Source organism: Dromiciops gliroides, chromosome 2, assembly GCF_019393635.1.
Source record: "Dromiciops gliroides isolate mDroGli1 chromosome 2, mDroGli1.pri, whole genome shotgun sequence".
NCBI lineage: Eukaryota > Metazoa > Chordata > Mammalia > Microbiotheria > Microbiotheriidae > Dromiciops > Dromiciops gliroides.
Genome location: NC_057862.1, coordinates 487,938,746 through 487,953,509, shown reverse-complemented (window position 1 = coordinate 487,953,509; position 14,764 = coordinate 487,938,746).

The window sequence follows — 14,764 nt, the reverse complement described above, 5'->3', positions numbered from 1 at the left end:
GCTGCCCCAAACACCACATATTACTATTAATTGTTTTTTAAACCTGTTGGTGCAATTTGTTGTATAGTCATAGGTCCTGTTTTTTCCCCCCTTAGGGGGTTCATTTATGGCTTGTCCAGTTTATTTTTCTAAGATAGCTATTTTACTATTCTATTTCTTGTTCTTTTAATTGAGGCAATTTATATATTTTGTAAATATCAACCATTTCCCTGGAGTTGTCAGCAAAATAGCTATTAATAATTCCTTTAATTTCCTCTTTGCTTGTGATTTCATTCTTTTTACTTTTATACTGGTATTTTGATTTTCTTCTTTAAACAAAATATGCCAATGGCATATTTATTTTGTTGCTTTTTTCATAAAATCAACTCCTAGATTTATTAATTTATTCAATTTTTATTTTTAAGTTTATCAATTTCTCCTTAGATTTTTAGATTTTCTATTCTGCTGTTTAATTGAGGATTTTGATTTGCTCTTTTCTACTTCTTTTCAGTTTTTACTCAATTCACTCTTCTGTTCTTTCTCTTTTTATTGATATAAGCATTTAGAGATATAAATTTCCTCCTAAATACTGCTTTAACTGCATCCCACAAATTTTGGTATGTTGTCAATATCTTTAATGAAATTATTGATTTTTCCATGACTTGTTATGTGACTCACTCATTTTTTAGTATTAGGTTATTTAATTTCCAATTAATTTTTATCAATGTTTCAAAGGCCCCTTGTTGAATATAATTTTTGTTGTATTATGATCAACACAATATAATTTAGTATTTCTACTTTCCTGTATTTGTAGGGAGGTTTTTTATATCCTAATATGTGATTAATTGTTTGTGATGGCACTCATAATTGAAAAATAGCTATATTCCATTTTATTTTAATTTAATATTCTACAGAGGTCTTTCATATCTACATTTTCTATAATTCTGTTCATCTCCTTAACTTCTATCTTATTTATTTTGTTTGGTTTTATATAGACCAGAGAAGAGTAAGTAATTATTCTTTTCACTTGTGTTTTTACTATTTCTTTCTGTAACTCCTTTAACATTTCTTTAAAAATTTGGAAACTATGCCATTGGGTGCATAGATGGTTTAGTGTTGGTATTAATCCATTGTCTATGGTGTCTTTTAGCAAGATGTAATTTCCCTGCTTATCTTTATTTTATAGTTGTTTAGAGGAGAAGCTCAGCTGCTTCCTCCACTCTGTCATCTTGATTTTCCACCTTTCCTAAAATCTAAATCAATTATATCCACAGAAATACTTCCATGTGTTAGTTTAATAATTCTCTCAAAGAAGGAAGTGAGTTTAGTCTAGCACAAGCTGTTCTTGATGATGTTCATGGAGTTTCTTTGTGATCATAGCTTCCCTCTCTAGATATTTACTAACCATTACTTTAATTATCCATTCTAAAACTTGTTCAGGAATCCCACTTTTCATTTTCCATGAGTAGTTTAGCTTGGTTTTTACTCCATGGAATAACATGCATCCCTGATGTTATCTCTCAGGCTTACCTGACATGTCATCACCACACAAATTGATTAACTTTTTGATACTGAACTATTCTTAACTCCTTCAGTTGCTTCTTCCCTCTGTTTTGAAGCCTGGAAGGTTCCAGGCTTCAAACTCCTCCCTAAGCCTTTCTTTATAGAGAGCTCTGAGCTTTCATAACTTTCCAGATAACTCCATTTTCCATTAATAGCTCAGTTTGATTTAGACTCTATGGAATGTTATAACCTCTGGTCCCACCCCTCATGCTTCTCAGCTTCTTTCTGTGTGTTGTTTTCCCCCATTAAATTGTAGGTTCCTTGAAGACTTTTTCTTTTTTAAAAAAATTGTATTCCTAGCACTTAGGACAAAGTCTTGTACACAATAAACACTTAAAAATATTTATTGAATTGCAGTAAAAATTCCATTAACCTATAGAATGAAACCTCTCTTCTCTTCCCTTTTTTGGAAGAAGGGGTAGGTACAATTTGTGTTTCTACAGTCCTATAGTTCCTCTCTAGTTTTTTTTAAATTGTCATTGACAATAGCTTGGGTATCACATCTGTCATTTTTTTTTAGGACCTAAAGATGTTGTTTATTCGCAACAGGTAAATTGAATTCTTCAAGGGAAGCTACTTGCACTCTTACTATATCTGTATTTATTATGGGTATCAATTCCATGTTTTCATTTTCATCCTATTATTTCCAAGATAAAGCTTGAAAGGGTGAAGATAAAACTCCAGTCTATGGGAGGGAAGTTTGATTTATCATATAGTTTCTGGGATCAAGACTGGTCATTGCAATTAAACTGAGTTTGACTTCCTTTCAGTGTTGTCACTCACTATGTACTGTATACCTGACTTTGTTTATGTAACTATACATCTCTTCATAAAATTTCATACTCATTATGTTTGTGATATAATAGTACTCATTAAATTCATATATCCCAACTAGTTTAGCTATTCCTTACTTGATTGATACTTGTTTTGCTTGCAGATTTTTGCTCACCACTAAAACAATATTCTGTGAATATTTTAATGTCTATAGGACCGTTCTTTATGAACCAGTATGAATAAATCTCAACTTCTTGGTTTAATCTGAGATAAGTTGAACTGTCTGAACTGGTTTGAACTATTTTGGTCCAGATTGAATATGTTTCAAGATTTTTTTAAAACTATTTTGGAATTTTTTGCCCTGGTTTGTGTATGTTTCTATAATAGCCTGAACTTGTTTGAAATTGTCTAAGATAGCTTGAAAGTCTTTGAAGTACCTATTTTGAAGTAGTTTGAATTACTGTAAACTGATTTTCATTCTTATGAACCAATCTGAAGTTGTAGAAGCTGTTTTAAACTTTTCTGATGTGGTATGACTATATTCAAACTGGTCTGTTCTGATTTGAACTCTTCTGAACTCTTTTGAATTGTATCTTAATTAGTTTGTGCCAGTTTGACCTACTCTGAACTTGGTGATCTCATTTCAACTAGTCTGAACTAGAATGTTCATGAATAATTACCTGTATGATATAGAATGGTTTCTTACATTGATTGGAAAGCTGAAATAGATAATCTCTAATGACATTTCCAATCTTCAGATTCTACAAGTCTCATTTTCCCCCCAATAAATCTGAAAAGCAAAAGGTTAGGATCTATAAAAGCAAACTTTAAGAACATGATGTCTTCTGAGAAAAGTTAGTTTTTCTATTTAATGTGGAGGAAAGAACAAAGAAAAGTTTGAGGAAAAAAGGGAATTTATATGTTTAATGTGATTGTACATATAAAACCTATATCAGATTGCTTTCTGTCTTGGGGAAGGGGGAGGAAAGAGAGAGAGAAAAATTTGGAACTAAAAATCTTATGAAAACAAATGTTGAAAACTATTTTTACAAGTAACTAGAAAATAATAAAATACTTTTATGATAAAAAAAGAAAAGGAAATTTGCCCCCTCCATAAAACAGAGTTTTATGCATTTGACTCATTTGGCTTAATATTGTTATGGAGCTAAAGATTTAAATTTCATTCCACCTTTAAAAAGGATTGTCATTAAAGTCTCTGGGCAGCTTTTTTTTTTTTAATCTAAAAATCTGCCTTACCAATTTCAATACTCTTGTAAGATCTCATTACATCAATCAACTTAAGGTTACATTCATAATTAGCCCTAAATTAAGCATTTTCATATACCTTCTCTGTATCCCACAAGTAATACTTATACTGATATTACTAATAATAGCTACAAATTATAAAGATTTATAAATTCTGCAAAGTACTTGACCTATATTATATAATTTTTATCACTGGGATATTTAGAAGTCCATCAGAAGAATGGTCCCACAAACAAGTAATTTTGTTTCCTTAGGCTGATAAATAAACCTTGTAGAAACAAGTTTATTCTCTTTACAAAGCCGAGAGCAGTCATGTCTATCCTTCAAAATGACAAGACTGGCTGAGTTATACTATACTATTGGAAAGAAAAAAAAGGCCAGAGGATCTTTCAGTAGTTAATTTGTGTCTGTGTTAGTCTTAGATGAGATTTTCTTTGAAGATATTTCCACTTGAGCCATCTCAAAGATGGTGTCATTTGACTTTCATGCTTTCCAGAACAGGCATGGGAATTATTTCTTTAATGTGTCCCAGGGCTTTATAAATGGCAAGGTCATATCTTTGTAAGATTTCTGACAAAGATGAAAGGTCCCTTAGAGTCTCTTTCCTGAGAACTAAATCCAAGATAAACTTTAGATTTAAAAAAAAAAACTTTTAAGTTGAGTGATGTTGTGGAATCTGAGAAAGATCTTTTCCCCCTCATTTATCCAAAAAACATTTACTAAGTGCCTACTGTGTACAAGTCCCTATGCTGGATGCTGTCAGAAACACAGCAATAAATATGACATAGTGTTTGTTCTCATACAGCTCACTGCAGACAACTTTAGGCAGAAAGTGCTAAATGCTATATGAGAGATATATAGTCTATGGGATTGATAGGAAGAAGACGTTCAATCTAGTTGCCAAGAGGGGATATGGGAATCAAGGAAGGCTTGAAGGAAGAAATAACATTAGAACTAGTCCTTGAAGTATGGATAGAATTTTGAGAAGTGGAAATGAGAGAATATTTTGGCAATAGCAAACAGCATGCAGGATGTGTGAAGACAAAAAAAGAGTACAGTATGTGTTTAGAAAGCAATAAGCAATGTAATTTGACTGGATTCTAAGGCACTTTTAAAGGAATAGTTATGGATAAGGGTGGAAAGATAGAAATGAAACAATTTATAGAGGACCTTGAATGCTGGACAAAGCAGTTTCTACTTTAGATAGTGCAAAATAGGAATACATTGAAGTATGCTTTCTTTTTTTTGTAGGGTAGGGTGTTGAGAAAGGTATGAGTTAGTATGGTACTGTTGGGGGAAAATTCCTGTCAGGAAACCTATCTACAAATTTGAGCTCTGAGAATCACCAAACTTTATGCCTATGAGAAAGGCAGTTGATTTCTCTGATTATCAGTGTGCACACCAGCAAACTGGGAAGAATAAAACTTGCCCTATTCCTTATTGAGGTCATTTTGAGGAAAACACTTTTCAAAACTTAAAGCAATATAAAAATGACCAAAGATGTGATCATGCCAATGATAATAAGAATGGGTAAAATATGGATGATGAAGTGACTCATACTCCCTGAATGTCTGTGATGGTTATGATAGAGAGGACAACAATTAATCCTTTGCATAATCAAGGCTACTAATTATAGGTTCATTTTCAGGGAGAGTTTGAAATCTTTAAAAATATGTTAGAAAATGATTACAGGGGCAGCCAGGTGGTTCAGGGGCTAGAACACCATCCCTGGATCCAGGAGGACCTGAGTTCAAATCTGGTCTCAGACACTTGACACTTACTAGCTGGTTGACCCTGGGCAAGTCACTTAACCCTCATTGGCCCGCCAAAAAAAAAAACAAAAAACAACGGGGGGGTGGTGGTGGAAAGAAAACTATTACAACTGTGTAGGTGAGAGGTGATAAGGACCTGAAACAAGATGATACATTTGTGATTGGAGAAAAAAAAAGAGAATGAGAAATATTTCAGATATAAAATCAACAGGACTTGATGATTAAATAAGGGAAAAGGAGAATTAAGGAATGGCTTTTACTTTCCTTACTTTTGTGTCATCGATAGAAATTATGAAATCATGGAAGAACAAAAACATAGGCAAGTTTGTTGAATTATTGTTGATTATATTATCCTGGTTTTCTTACACCCTCTTTGATCTTGAAAATTTCATTACATCACAATGCACCTCAATTTCCTCATCTATAAAATGAGTGATATTGTAGTAGATATAAGTCACAGATTAGAAGAATGTCTGCATTGAGAAAGACCTCAAAGCCCAAACACTCCCACTTCTACCTACACAAGAATCTCTTCTACAGTACAAGTGTTTATATAGCCTTTGCCAAAAGACTTTAAGTGAAAGGGAACCCACTAATACCAGTCAGTCCTTTCTAGTTCTGTAAAGCTCTAATTATTATGAAGTTGTTTATTTATATCAAACCTTAATTCCATTCTTTTCGGTTTTCACATTAATTCTAGTTTTGCCTTCTTGGGACCAAGCAGACCAACCATAATCCATCTTCCCTGTAACAACCTTTCAAATCCTTGAATACAACTATCATATCCTCATGTCCCCTCTAAGTCTTCTCTTCTATATGTTAAATAATCATGGGTCTTTCAATTAATTCTCATATAAAATGAGAATTATAACTCATTCACTATCTTGGTTGCAGCTCTGAGGATATTCTCCAGTTTGTTAATGCCCTTCTAAAATGTGGCACCCATAACTGAAAATAATTCCCTTAATAAGATAAGCCTGATAAGGTGTATTATCCCTTTAGTCATGTATACCATTATTTCTCTTAATGTACTCCTAAAATTTGGGGGGGCTCAATATTATAGTGGTGATAGCAATTAATCTTGAAACATGAAAAACTCCAAGTCCTTTACTGATAAACTGTTTTCTTACCTATGCCACTCCCATCTTCTGAATGTTTTCAAATCCAAACTTGGCTTTTAATTTATCCTTAATAAATTTAATTATATGATTCAACCATACAAAATCTCTCAAGATCCAGATTTTGTTATCCAATATATAAACTATACCTCCCAGTTTTGTGTCATATGAAATTTAGATAAGCTTTCCACTTTTCTAAAATCTAGGTCACTAATGAAAATGTTAAAAGTCGCAGAGCCAAGTGCAGATGTCTGGGGAACTCTACTAGAGACTTCTTCCAAGCTATCCAGTATTAGCTACTGAATATAATACAGAGTGTCTTTGTCCATTCAACCATCTCTAAATCTACTTAACATCATTATCTAATCCATGTATTCTCATCTTTCCCAAAAGAATAGCTTGAGAGATGATGGTAATTTTTCCCCTAAATTTTAGTTATATTATATTTCAGCATTCTTCTGATCTATCAGAATAGTACCTTTGTCATGAAAATGAGTTTAACCTGGCATGACCTTTTTTTTTTTTTAATCATTCTGTCTTTTTATAATCATTGTTTTCTTTTCTAAATGTTTGCTAATCAGGGGCAGCTAGGTGGCACTGTGGATAAAGCCCCGGCCCTGCATTCAGGAGTACCTGAGTTCAAATCCGGCCTCAGACACTTAACACTTAGCAACTGTGTGACCCTGGGCAAGTCACAACCCCAATTGCCCCACAAAAAAATTAAAAAGAAAAAATAAATGTTTGCTAATCATCCCGTTCTAAAATTTTGACAGGATTCAAAATCAAACTCGATTGACTATATTTTTCAGACTCTTTTCCCCTTCTGTCCCCTCCTCCCTCCCTCCCTTCTCTCTCTCTCTCTCTCTCTGCAAAATCAATACATTGCCTTTCTTCATTACCAGGACAGCTCTCCATTCTCCAAGATATATGAAAAATCACTGACAGTGACTCAGTAATCACATTTACCAATTCTTTTGGTAATCTAATTACTAATTCCTTAGGGCCTGGTGACTTGAAGTCATACAGGTCAACTATGTTTTCTATTACTATCCACCAATTTATCTTGCACATCAGATCTCTATTAATCATCTCTCTAACCTTTACATTATAAAGCATCCCATCTACCTTGAGGAATGGTTTCAACATTTTTGTAATCCTTTTTCTCTCCCAAGGTAGAAAAAAATATAAGAACAAAAATATCCATTCTGCTGGAGCCTTAGCTTATTAAGAGTAGTAAAAATACTGACATTTTTCTTACCAGAACAGATCTCTATTTTGTATTCATGCTGTTACCTGCTCTTCTGTGTGCATTCTCTTAAAATCAAAGTTGGTCAATAAGTTCTCTCAGCATCAACATCAGTCTCTTTAGACAGCTACCCCTTATTGCAATTGTTTCTCTTTGTGTCTTCAAAGTTTTCTTCTTGTTAATGCTCAAAAACTCTAAACATTGGAACCATTATCCTTTAAGTTTCTTCTCTCCAAGAATATAAAGTGCTTTTCAAGATGCTCACCTTTTCTCTTTATTATCATTCATTCTAAAATGGGTAAGTTACTTTCTCTTCAAAGTATCCTTCATTTCAATTTAAACCACTTGTTTTTCTTTGTTGGTGGTAATCAGGTCCAGGATAGTTTCTTTTCTCATTGGTTCTTCTACCTTTGTAAGACTAAAATTATCATTAAGGCAAGCTGCAAAATTATTTGATTCTTGGCTTTTGGCTTAGTAAGACTGCTAACATAGATGCAAATAAGTGAAGTCCCCCATTACTATTACATCATGCCTTCATGGCAGATTTATTTTGATTGGCTTTCTCAGTTTTTTGAGTCTATATCATCTTTCTGTCCAGGTGATCTATAATATATTCTGATGAAAATTTCACTTGTTTCTTTCTTTCTTGATCTTCACCCAAGAGGTATTTCCCATCATGTTACCTACCCCAAGGCCTTGGATTTCCATATATACATATACTTATAAGGATTTCATTTTTGGTGATTTATTTTACTTTTCAACTAAAATTATATATGTATTTATATTCACATTTGAGCATATGTATGCATAAACATATATGAGATGTTTGTATTTATGTAAAATGCTACTTTATTTTACCTTTTATCTATCTTTCATTTTTGATTGAAGTATCTTTTTCAGAACCATATTTTAATCATAAGTACAATTATAGAGAATACTACCGGTATCATGGGATTAACTTTTCCTTCCTTACTTTAGAATTTCTAGCTCACTTTGCTTATTACTCATATGTTTCTTATCTCTGAATAGACAATTAAGAACATGGCCTCCTTTTTGGAGTTTTTCTTTTTGTGATTTTTAAGACACATTGTTATTTTTTTTCTATATTATAGTGACTCTCTAGATATGGCTTGCTAGATATGGTTAGACAGTCTCCCCCCTCCCCCACTTCCTTGTTGTTGTAAAGACCTTTTGATTAGATTTGGAAGTCTTGAGATAATTTTTTTTTTTTGCAGGGCAATTGGGGTTAAGGGCCTTTCCCAGGGTCACACAGCTAATAAGAGTTAAATGTCTGAGACCAGATTTGAACTCAGGTCCCCCGAATCCAGGGTCAGTGCTCTATTCACTGTGCCACCTAACTGCCCCAAGACAAATACATTTTTTATAAGATCTTTTTAGTTGTATTCAGTTCGCAAGACCAAAAAGCTACCGTCTCTTTTTCTTTAACCTATACACCAAAAATTAAACTTCTATCTTCATCTATCAGCTACTTAACTAGCTGTGCACTTCTCCAAACTGCCTTACTCTTCTAAAGCCCTTTCTTTCTATCCAAATTAATGATGAGAACACAAACAATTTATTGTAGAAGATACGATTTTTGTTGGAACTTAAAGAAGCCGTGGAAGTCATCAGGTAGAAATGAATACAAAGAAAACAGTCCAGGCCTAGAAAATTCCTTAAGCCAAGAGATGGAGCATCTTGTTCAGTGAAGAAAAAGGAGACCAGTGTCACTGGAAGAATGTTTTGGAGGAGTATGTTGTACAAAGACTCGAAAGGTAGAGAAGAGCTAGGTCATGAAAAGCTTTGAATGAGAGAGGATTTTGTATTTGATCCTGGAGGTGAAAGGGAATCACTAGATTTTATTGAGTGGGAGGATGACATGGTCTGATCTGTGCTTTAGAAAAATCACTTTGGTGGCTGAATGGAGGATGGATTAGAGTGTGGAGAGATGGGGCAGGAAGATCCACTAGCAGCATATTTCAATAGTTTAGTCATGAGATGGTAAGGGCATGCACCAGAGTGGTAGTATTATCAAAGGCTAGTAAGGGGCCTATTCAAGAAAAATTTAAAAGGTGAAATTATAGCCCTTGGTAACAGATTATATATGGGGGTGGGGGGTCAGAGATAGTGAGGTTTAGGATGACCCCAAGGTTGTGAATCTGAGGGACTGGGAGAATGGTATTATCTTCAATAGCAATATGTAAGTTAGTAGAGAGCAGATACAGGGACAAAAGTAAGAATTCTGAGTTTGGGACATATTGAGCTTAAGATGTCTTTTGGATATATAGTTCAAGATGCCAGAAAGGCAGTTGAAGATGTGAGATTGGAAGTCAACAGGGAAGTTAGGCCAGAATAGGTCGATAACCAGAAGCTTATAGTTATCATGACTAACAAGTTTTGGGAGGTTCTTTGTCCTGTACTCATGTTGATATCTAGGGAAGATGGATCACCTTTCTATGTAATGCTTCTTCAATAAATCCCTATCTTATTATCCCTCAGTTGAATGTCACCAATTGGAAGTAGGGGGGTAGAGCCAAGATGGCAGAGAGAAGCCAGGAAGTTAACTGAACTCTCCCAAGCTACCCTCAAAAACAACATTACTTCAATCCTCTAAATGGATTCTGAAACTATATAACCCACAAAAGACAGAGAGAGACACAATCTTTCAACTTAAGACAATTTAGAAGACTTAAAAAAAGGTCAGTCTCACTTGGGCAAAAGAGGAGTACAGCACAGCACAGCGCAGTGCATTGTGGAGGGGGTATAGGCAAGTCAGCAGGAGGTTCTCAGCCACAGCACAGCAACTGAGGCCCCTTGATCCTTGCTCAGCAAGTTGATGGTAGAGCAGACCAGTTGTGAGACATGCCAGCACTGGCTGAGAGGGCAAACTGCTAGCTAGAGAACCATCCACAGGACAGGCATCACTAGGCTAAGCTATTCCAACACAGGGAGCTTGTCTAGGTTGGTGAGGAATCTGTAAGCCACAGAAGTCTCAGAGCAGAAAATCAGTGATCAGGCCCAAGAAGCAATAGCTCCTGTGACCCAGGAGCAGATCTCAACTTTATAAGTTTAAAAAATAGGCTACAATATGAGAAAGAAACAGAAAAGGACCCTTATCATTGACAGCTTCTATGGTGATAGGGAAGACCAAAACACAAACTCAGATGAGGACAATACTATCAAAATGCCTACATATCTTTAGCCTCAAGGGAAGAGATGAATTGGTCTCAAGACCAAAAAGCCTTCTTGGTAGAGCTCAAAAAAGATTTTAAAAACCAAATGAGGGGGCAGCTAGATGGCGCAGTGGTTAAAGCACTGGCCCTGGATTCAGGAGTACCTGAGTTCAAATCCAGCCTCAGACACTTGACACTTACCAGCTGTGGGACCCTGGACAAGTTACTTAACCCCCATTGACCCAACAAAAAAAACCCCAAAAAACAAAACAACAACAACAACAAAAACCCAACAAAAACCAAATGAAAGAGGTAGAAGAAACAATGGGAAAAGAAATGAGAGAAATGAGAGTTACACAAGAAAACTATGAAAAAAGAGTGAGCAACTTAGAAAAGAAAGCACAAAAAATGACTGTAGAAAACAATTCCTTAAAAAATACAATTGGCCAAATGGGGGAAAAATTGGACAAATGGAAAAGGAGGTGAAAAAGCTTCCTGATGTAAATAATGGCTTAAAAATTAGAATTGGGTAGATGGAAGGGAGGGAGAAAAATTTGGAACTAAAAATCATATAAAAACGCATTTTGAAACGATCTTTACATACAACTAGAAAATAATAAAATACCATTATGATAAAAAATTAAGAAAGAAAGAAAAGAAACAGGATGAAAAAGGGGGACAAAAGGTTATAGATTTACCCAGTTGTAATGTTCATGACATGCTCTTGAGTTCATTCCCCAACTCCCATGAGTGTTAAATGAACTACAGTCCTGGTCTTCAAGGATCATATGGGTTAACAGTTTTGTGGTAGGGGTTGTGGAAGAGAGGTGTTTTATTCATTCATCTTTCAGTCATTTCTAACCCTTTGTGACCCCATTTGGAGTATTCTTGACAAAGATACTAGAGTGACTTGCCATTTCCTTCACCACCTCATTTTATAGATGAAGTATCTGAGGTAATCAGGGTTAAGTGACTTGCCCAGAGTCAAACAGCTAGTAAGTGTCTCAGGCCAGATTTGAACTCAGGAAGATGAGTTTTGATTACTCCAAGCACAGCACTCTATCCATAGTGCCATCTAGCTGCCCAAGGAGGGGTGATTTGAAATTAAAAATAATTACAGTCAAAATTAGCATATGAAAGGATAAGAAAGTGAAACAAACCATGTACTAGAGGAGTTCAGAACAGAGAGGGGCCATTTAAACCTTGTCAACATGAAAACCACTATCGTGAAAAGTTCGATATACTTTGGAATGCAAATATGCTGGCAGGCTTTATTATTTTCTTGTAAGGTACAAGAGTATGAGATTTGAAAGGATATTCAAAGAGAATTTGATCCAAATGTACTGGAACAAGAAGCACAGTTGAATAAGCACTTGGCAAGTGGATATCCAACTTTTGTCATAGCACCTTCCTCCTGAGGCACTCCCCTCTACTTTAATTATCTTTAATTGGAAGATTTTCCTTATGCAGACCTGAAATCGATCTCTCTGCCCTCTTTAATAACCTTAACAGGGTTATTCGTCTCCACTCCAATATGCAACCCCCACAGACAGGAGGAGTTCCAGGAGGAGAACAAAGACTTACTCAGGATTGGGTACATTATGACATTTTTATATTGCTTTTTACTTATAATGAATACAATTTTAAAATAGAAAAACAGCAATAATAATGCCACCTCAAAATTTGATATTGCTTCAAATTGTTTTCCTCACAAGGCAGGTAGTACACATGCTATTTTCCTCCTTTTGTAGGATAAGGAAACTGAAACTTCAAATGTTCCATTCACTTGCCCAGGATTATATAGCTAGTTCAATGCCAGAGCTTGGATCTGTAGACCTATTTTTCCTAACCTTATTTCTTGTATTTTATAAACTGTACAACACTGCTTTGTCAGACAAGCACATAAGTAGATAAGTGCTGCTTAGCTTGCTGCCAGCCACATACACCTACACCTACATCAATCTAATCTATCTAACAAAACACACACACACACACACACACATTGAAGTTACACAAATGACACATGACTTTGAAAGGCAAAGAGAAGATTTCATATTTGATCCTGGAGGTAATCAAGAGCCATTGGAGTTTATTGAATTGGTGTTGTTCAGTTGTTTCAGTCATGTTGGACACTTCATGATCCCATGTGGGGTTTTCTTGGCAAAGATACTGGAATGGTTTGCCATTTTCTTCACCAACTTATTTTATAGACACTGAGGCAAACAGTTAAGTTACTTGGTGTCGCAAGCTAGTAGATGTCTCAGGCCAGTTTTGAACTTAGGAAGATGAGTTTTCCTGATACCAGGTCAAGTACTCTATCCATTGCATCATTTAGCTGCCTCAATTTAATATGTAGCATGCTATTTTCCAACCTATATTTAGGAGGATCAATCTAATAGATTGGTGGAGGGTAGATTACAGTGGTAAGAGCCATGTGTCAGAGAAATCTACCATCAGGTCTTTGCAATAGTACAGGTATGAAATGTCAGCGTGGTCGTGACAGTGCCAGAGGGCAGAAGGGGAATGTAGAGGAAATGATACAAAGATAGAAAAGACAGGACTTAGCAATTGATTGGATATGGGGTAGTGACAGAGACAGGCTGAAGGTATGGGAGGAGTCAAGGACCACATCTAGGCTTTAAACCTGGGTAAGTGAAAGGACTCATCCATGAAAGATTGTACATTACTGGGGAGCAGGCACAGCAGGAGCCACGTGGCAACATGACCAGAAAACATGAATTTCCCTGCTAGGTGGTGCAGTGGATAGATCAGTGGGCCTGGGATCAGGGAGACTTGAGTTCAAATATAGCCTCAGACACTTATAGTTGTAGCAATTCACTCAACCCTTTTGCCTCAGTTTCCTCATCTATAAAAAAAACAGCAAGAGAAGGAAATGGCAAATCATTGCAACATTTTTGCCAAGAAACCCCCATAGGGGGTCACAAGGAATCAGATGCAATTGAACAATAAGATATATTCCTTTCTTCCTTGAGACACCTGTTACATAAGACATTTCATGACCTTTTACAATCATTAGTATCCTTTCCCTACTGAAATTATTTTGCATACTTTTGCAAATGCTTTATATTTACTTATTATACATGTTGTACTCACCTGGGAAAACAAAAACTCCGTTATAGTAGGTAAAACTTTATTTTTCTCTTTGTATTTCTAGGGATATGAGACAACATGGTGTAGTGGATAAAGAGCTGGCCTCAGAACCTGTAACACCTGGGGTCATACCCTCCTCTGACACATTGTTCCTGTATGAACTTGGGCAAGTCACTTAACTTTCAGTGCTCTTGGAAACTCTAAGAATATATCAGGAAATTTGCTGGCCTAAAATGACAGAAGAAATGTCCTTATCCAAAAATTCCATGTGTCAGCAAAATCATCATTCTAGTCCTTAGCCCTATAGCTATTGCTAGGGAATGATTTTCTTAAATCCATCTACATGCAAAGGAAACATTACAGAGCCTCAAGAACACCTTAGTTCTAGCAAGGAAGGAATGTGGTAAAGAAGACAAATCACTTACTCTGGAGTCAGAACATTTAAGTTCAAATCCAACCTCTGATATTTACTGTCATAATCCTTGGGTGGGGGGGGGGCAATGAGGGTTAAGTGACTTGCCCAGGGTCACACAGCTAGTAAGTGTCAAATGTCTGAGTCTGGGTTTGAACGCAGGTCCTCCTGAATGCAGGGCCAATGCTTTATCCACTGTGCCACCTAGATGCTCCCTGTCATGTTACTTTGGGCAAATTCATTTACCTGCCAGGGACTCAATTTCCTTATCTGTAAAAATGAGGGGGTTGGACTAGATGACCTCTGAGGTCTCCTCCTCTAGGCATAAAATCATGTGATCTGAATTCCTA